Source organism: Nanorana parkeri, unplaced genomic scaffold, assembly GCF_000935625.1.
Source record: "Nanorana parkeri isolate BGI_ZX_2015 unplaced genomic scaffold, ASM93562v1 scaffold203, whole genome shotgun sequence".
NCBI lineage: Eukaryota > Metazoa > Chordata > Amphibia > Anura > Dicroglossidae > Nanorana > Nanorana parkeri.
The window spans coordinates 354,864-362,659 of NW_017306471.1; positions in this window are offsets into that span (position 1 = coordinate 354,864).

Below are 7,796 nucleotides of genomic sequence, written 5' to 3' on the forward strand. Positions count from 1 at the left end.
CACGCTTTATGAATAAAATAAAATATGTACATTTGGATAGATGCATCCTCAAAAAAGCTAGTCCTGGTTTGAAGATTGATTACTGTGCTCTGAAAATGAACAATGCGATATTTTAGGAGCATTATCAAAGTGTCTTTGGTAACTTTGATCGTGATTTACTAAAGGAGTAAAGCATGTTCATTCTTTTGTTAAAATTATTACTATTCTTATTTAAAGAGGTGATACAAAAACTGAAAATTCACTTAGCAAAGAATACCCAATAATGGGCAAGGAAAATTCCAAAAATTTTGCTTGTACATAATTGGCTAATTGAACTCAACACAACATGATCTCATTCACTAAACTAAATGAAAATTCAATTTTAAAGTGAACGTGCTCCCCTCCTTTAATAAATCTACCCCTTTCAGTCTCCAACTGCCAGTTTTCCACAGACAACTTAACTCTTTCTGGTTTCAAATAAAGATGTATGAAGTAGAAATTACTATAGAACATGCAAGATTTAGATTGCACAAAGGTTTTAATACAATCCTCTACTTATTTTAGGGTTTATATCACATATATCCAAACATGAGACAACACGCCATGGACTTGACTTACTAAAGGAGTAGAGACTGTTTTTACTCAGCTTAGTCAATTAGGTTAAGCTATGGTGACTTCAACATTTTTCTTGCATGTGATCGAGCATTCCTTGCAAAGTGAAGCTTTGCTTACCTTCATCTCATTCACTAGGGTAAGAGAAAATTTACATTGCAGAGTGAACATGTTCTACTCCTTTAGTAAATCAACCCCAATGCCTCCTTAATGCTAAACTTCAATTTTAAACTTGCATTCCCTCATAAAACAAACACTTCTTGCTGCTGTAAAACAATAAAAAAAGACCACTCTTGCTGTTTACTAAGCTGAACCATTAAATAAATCATGTAATAAAGGATATACTGATAAGAAAATGTGCTCATCTACCTACACAGCTACACCAGTATGTTGGCTATACCAGAAAACAAAACTTTACAGTAGATTGTAAACATTTCTTGCTAAGATCGTTAAATGGGATTAAAGTAATTGTACAGACAGTCCCTGGGTTACGAACAAGATAGGGACTGTAGGTTTGTTCTTAAGATTAATTTCTAAGTTGGAACAGGTAAATTTTTTAAGTGTAACTCCAGCCAAAATCTTTTTATTTTTGTTTGTTTCGGATAGCTTAGGGTAGGGTTAACCTCCTGTAAAGTTTGTTTTGCTGTGTGTGCCCCTGTTCAGAAGATTTCACCTCACTTTCTGTCCCTGTGACAATTGAATTTTGAACATTTTGGGTTGTCATGGAAATAAGGATTGGTGATAAGGCATCAGTGGATACACCTTTTCCCCATGATAAGGAGTGGATTTCCCTTCCTAGGGGTAGATTTCCTCTCACTTCCTGTTGTCTCAAGGACAGAAAGTGAGATTAAATCTTTCTAATGAGGACACAGACAGCAGTAAAAACCTCAGTGTGACCCAGAAGAAGAGGCGGGCACCCCTCGTCTGCACGTCTAACAAGAGCCAACAAGAGCCAACTTGTTGTAATGTACGTACAGTACTACGAACAAGACCCAAAAAGTCGGGCACTCCTCGTCGGCACGAGCGCAGTAGCATTACAACTACCCCTGCTGTACAGTAACAGCCTCCATTTGTAAGTAGGAGTCGCATGTAAGTCGGATGTATGTAACTCGGGGACTGCCTGTATATCTAAACTCAAGAACAAAAATTAATTGTACAATAGCTTACCTATCCTTATATTTGGTAACTGCATTGGTTTTCTGTATTTTTTTCCAGACTATGTATATTTTCTGCAAGTACAGAAAAATACCTGTTAATCATGACAGAAATCCAGTGTCCTTGCTACTCCCTTTGCACTGAATTGAAATCTCAAACAATACTAGAAGCTTTCCAAGCTTTCTTATGTTAAACCCTTCTCCCTGTGTAATGAAGATGAGGAGATGGAGAGGTCTTTGTAGTCCAAGTCAGGAGAGCACTCTAGTACAGGAAGTGTGTTTCTGGCAGGATTACCAGGTGAAAATACCAAGGAAAAAATTGAATTACCATACATTATGCAAATTTCAGCTGGTTCTTACGGAACTGGACGAATTGCGCAGAGTGGGTGCCGTTGTCTGCACCTTTTTTGGTTGGCATCCCTCGATCAGCTAAGCGAAAATGCCTGTCAGAAAATCAATGAACAGAGCCGGCAATGAACTGCCGACTTTGTTTGGGTATTCTGACAGTGGCTGCTGTCAGAATACAAAGGAGACAATAGGGTTTCCCATTTGAACGTTGATCAAGGAATCTGTTCAATTTTTTTCGCTCAGCCTATGGGTTGAACGAATAAAATAGAACAGCTTTACATTTTTGTTCTTTGATTTAGATACTTTAAGATAGCTACAAATTTAAAGTGACCCTAAACTCGGGAGTTAAATCTTAAAAATGCATTCAAGTACCTTAACTATAAACAAAAATGTATCTTATTTGTGTATCACTCAGTTGGAGCTTCTCAAATCATCTCTAAATTGGTGCTGACACTGTCCTTCCTTCTGGAGGGTGGCTACTTTTGTTCCTCACGGTCCCTGTGCATGTTGTAAAGTAGCCACCGCTAAGATCTCGACAGAACACGTTTTGGCAAGCTGGGTCCTCTTAGGTGCACAGTTACATAATTAACACCACACTTACAGCCTGTTGCTGTTTTCAGAGAATATTACCATTTTGATTATCTGTATGATGGAGTATGTCTAGTGGGTCTGTTAAAATATAAATCAACCCAAACAGAACTGAAGGTTTAATTCAGGTGGAATTGCTGAGACCTGAATAGGACCTGAATTCCTGCCTCACTTTTGATGTTTGGCTTGGTAATGGTCAGACAATGTAAAAATCCTCAAAAACCCCCACTTTCCCTACTTATTTATAGGGATGAGCTTTGTGTTTGCTGCTACCATGGATTTATGGCGAATCCCCAAAATGTGTGAAGTTCACAAATCACTTTAGGTAAAATACTTTGCAGGTTCAATTCCAGAAAAAAGGAACACCCTATAATGCAGTGCATAGCCTTTGCCCTGAGTAATCTGAGTTTCAAGGGCAAATAGTTTAAAGGAACAGATTACTCAGCCCCATTTCTATAAAAGGGTTGGGCTCATAGCAGCCATATTGTCACTGTGTGTTGGATTTGTTAGGGGGAGCTAACAATTCTGTTGAGGGAGAGATTCTGCTATTTTAGTATTTATTTATTGTTTACATTTTGGCATTGGTACATGTTCCCCAAGGCAGTACTTGGCTTCTTGCATACCTTTTGTTTGACAATAGCTTGCTTATTAGCCCTAGAAATGGCTAATCTGAATATCAGGCTTCATTGACTATAAACAGTGGGGTTTTCTGCCTAGCAAGTTCAATATTAAGTAAAATATTGAGGCTTGCATGGGTTTAAAGCATAAAAAGTCACTTCCTTAGACACAAAGGGGCTTGGATAAAGGCTGTTAGAAGAAGCCATTAGGATCTATTACAATTACTTAAAGCGCTGTTCCTGGGTTTAGAGGTTTGCATGGGTTTAAAGCATAAAAAGTCACTTCCTTAGACACAAAGGGGCTTGGATAAAGGCTCTTAGAGGAAGCTATTAGGATCTAATACAATTACTTAAAGCGCTGTTCCTGGGCTGCCTGCCCTGGCAGACTGGACAAACGCCATTCTTGCTGCTTCATTAAAACACCCCGTACTAAAGGACTCCCTGTCCTCAGAAACTGGGGGGGAAGTTAACAATAAACTAAAATTCCATGAGTTTTTATAATGGACAATAGATATTTTCTTAATCATACGTGCACTATCTGAATTTAGACAGATCATCATGTTCATATGGATACAAACAACAGAGCAAGCTGACCAGCCAAGGATGCTGGGACACTTCTGCCTATAGCCAAGCTGGCGGACTTCCACCTTCTTTTTGAATGTGTAGACTTGCCCAATGCACTGACTAGACACAGACCCTTACAGAAAAGTTACCTTTTGTATTGTACAAAAGGGTTTCCTAAGATCACCCCAAGCTAAACACAGAGTGCAGAAAGTAGAAAGTCTTTAGAATGCAGAGTTAAGATGATAAGAAACACTTTGAGGACAACACTCTTAATCATACGTGCGCTATCTGAATTTAGACAGATCACCATATTCATATGGATACAAACACACCAACAGCTAAGCAAGCTGACCAGCCAAGGAGGCTGGGACACTTCTGCCTGTAGCCAAGCTGGCAGACTTCCACCTTCTATTTGAATGTGTAGACTTGCCCAATGCACTGACTAGACACAGACCCTTACAGAAAAGTTACCTTTTGTATTGTACAAAAGGGTTTCCTAAGATCACCCCAAGCTAAAAACAGAGTGCAGAAAGTAGAACGTCTTTAGAATGCAGAGTTAAGATGATAAGAAACACTTTGAGGACAACACTCTTTTCTGATGGCTTATTTTAAAAAAAACCACCCATTGCTTTCTGATGACATTAAAAAAACAGTACCCTACCATGATATGATCAAATGTATATATACCAGTTGCCAGTACCGTCCTGGCCTACAGTTTGCCTGAATTATATGTGTAGGAGTGTGTTCTGGAGCTGTTATATTTAAATAGCCTCAGAATACATAAGAGAGAGCACCCTAGTTACATCTACCTCTCACTTCCTCTCTGAAACCTCATGAGACTTTAAGTACACATAGATATATCAAGAGAAGAGAGATAGCTGACATCACATATCACATTACCAGCAGAACAGAAAATCTAGGCTATTTTTCAGCTACCAGTCTACATGCAGAAAATGGGGGTCAATCTCTTAACTCTAGAACCTAAAAATACAAAAGTATTATGTTTGCATACCTACCTTTACAATGCTGAAGGGGTAATATAGACTACGTAATTTTTACACAAGGTGTGCTTTAAAGTAAAGCTTGCTATTGCAATTCTGTATGGCTGTTCTTATATTTACATGGTAACCACCTTCCCTTAGGGACCTCTTTTAAGCGTCAAAATATCCAGATGAGTAAGCAGTTCCTTATAACTGAATTTCTCTTTGTACCATATAATTTTCTTTGCCATTTTCAAGGTATTAGTTCATGAACTGGTAAACAAAACCAAGCTGCATATTCAAAATAAGGACATATTGATGGTTTGCACACTTATATTTTAGGGCCAGTAAAAGCAGAAGTCAATCAACCTGCCAAAATAATTTTGAGGTGTGGAAGAAAACTATAGTACATAGAGAAATATATACATGCAAGGGGCTCATAAAACCTTCATGAAAAGGCTGTATGTAGAGGGCATCAAACCATCTCTATGCCTTTACACTCAAAATCAGCAGAAGCTATTTTGGATAGGGTGGGGAGAGAAAAGAACCTCACGTTTTAATTGCCACCTGTGTTCTTGTTAAGAAGATTAATTTCCTATCCTGTTTGGCATCCATCACTTGGATAGGAAAGTGAAGGGACATCTCCCCAGTGAGGACAGAGACACCCTGCCAATGGTTTTAAACCTTGCCACTCTGTTTTTACTGCTGTCTGCATTCCTGATGTTCTCTCATTTCCTGTTCTGTCCAACACCAGTTACCTGGAGAGGAAGTGAGGGGAAATATCACCAAAGCAGCAAATAGTTGACCAAGATTCTAATCCCTCACCACTCCATCCAAATCTAAAAATAAAGTTGTGGATATAGATTCACTTTATTGCTGCTCCAGGTGACAGCTTTTTTATTAGAATATGTCTTGGCAGGAATTAGACTTTAAAACCTGGTTTCTAGATGTAATAATAAATATAGTCCATTTTTAGCTTTCAGTAACATATTATAATGTATCATATAGTAAATGGGTAGTAATGTTTAAAATTTCAGAACTCATAACCTAAGTATTTTTGATTTTTTAATTCTTATTTATCCAGTATTTTGGGACACGCACCCAGATCAATGTTTCTTAATTATTTATACCATCGGGAAATCAAACACTTAAATCATTACAATTACGCATACATCTAAATGGGTATATTACCTATGGGGCACATTATCCAAATACACATTTCTATCATAGAAAAAAAATACAAATTACCAAAAAGGCATAAATATCTAAAATCATTATAAAACCTCCTTCAAGCTCCAAGCATGGATCTATGTATCAAGTAATATTTCATCTCCTTTTATTTGTACAATACTGTTGGATGCTTTCTTCAAATATTCCCGATTGATGCCCTCATGGGTTCACACGTTAGTGGAGTCCCTCTTTAATCTTTCCTCTGTTCTCCGCTGACTTGCTGCATTAAGACAGTTTATTGGAGGTTGGATGCTGCAGAAAGAGAACAAGGAACATGTTAACACAATGAAGCCAACTATTTCCATTTAACATAGGAGAGCAACCTATAAATCAACAAGGAGGCATAGCTCATAATTCACGTGGAAGGCTTCAAATGTTAGAATGACGTATTATATGATGTCATTTGTTCCAGTCATACGATTAATTTGTTCATGGTGAGTAGAGGAAAGGTCTTGTTTAAAACCGTAAAACATAAACCTCTGGCCATGTAATAGTACCTACTACCAATAAAACAGCTAAAAACAACTGTGCTCTAACACTGTCCCACTTCCAGGATCCATGTGAAGCATTTATAATATTTACTATAAAATAGTAGATCCTTTAGCTGTAGCGAAAGCCATCTTACATACCAGACTACTTATGCAAATGTACACTTTAGAAGAGTAGATATTATAACATGGGTCTGTGTCATCTCCTTCTGAAAAGTTGTTCATTGTCTTTTCCTGCCATGGATTCTAATACAGGTATTAAAGTGGAGATACAACCTCCTATCCTTAATAGACAATGAAGGTGCCAACCTACTCTATTTGGATTGCAGTTGCCATGGTGCTGACCATGTGATCAGCTATGACAACAGCCATTCCAGGGCTTGAAATTTTGGTTGACAGCTGAAATAAGCACACTGGCAACCTTGCAAGTTGGCATGCCTTGAAAATTAAGGGTGCCCATACACTGTGCGAATTTCGGCCGTTTTTTGAGGAAGCGGCCGAAATTTGCACATTGTGAGCTGCTATCAACACCCTTCCGGCCAGCATCCCTTGATCAGCTAATCAAAGGAGCCGGCCAGAAAATCTTCATACAGACATGAGCCAATGAGCGTCGGCTCTGTTTGGGTATTCTGACAGAGTCAGAATACAATGCAAATAGCGGGTTTCCTCAACTGACACATTAGAAGTGTTGATGGAGGAATCTGCTCCATTTTTTTCGTTCAGTCAGTGGGTTGAACGAGAAAAATAGAGCAGTATATGGCCAGCCTAAGGCCCCTTTCACATGGACTGATCAGGAGGGATCCGTGCAGAGAAAAACTGACATTACCAGACCCATGCTACTGTATGGGCAGCCGAATCTAAACGGACGGGTATTGGTTTACATCCGGTTACCCCCAGTCCGGCACAATCAGGTCCGGTGAAATGGATCTCTGATCGCTTTGTTGTTTTTTTTTGAGTCAGGGGTAACCGGATCTAAATGGACGCCCATCTGTTTGGATCCAGCTGCCCATACATTAACATCAGGCTTCCGATCAGGTCCAGCTGAAAAATTGACAGGCCGACCTAATAGGAAAGCCTGTGTGAAAGGGGCCTAACTGTTTTGAGAGACTAATAAATTGGTGGGTCTAATTCTGCTTTAATGGCCTGTTTGCATTACTGCAAGATTCTTAAGAGCACCATGCATGGGTTACTATGTTGCAGTGACATTCATTTTGAACACACATCTAGAACGCAGCT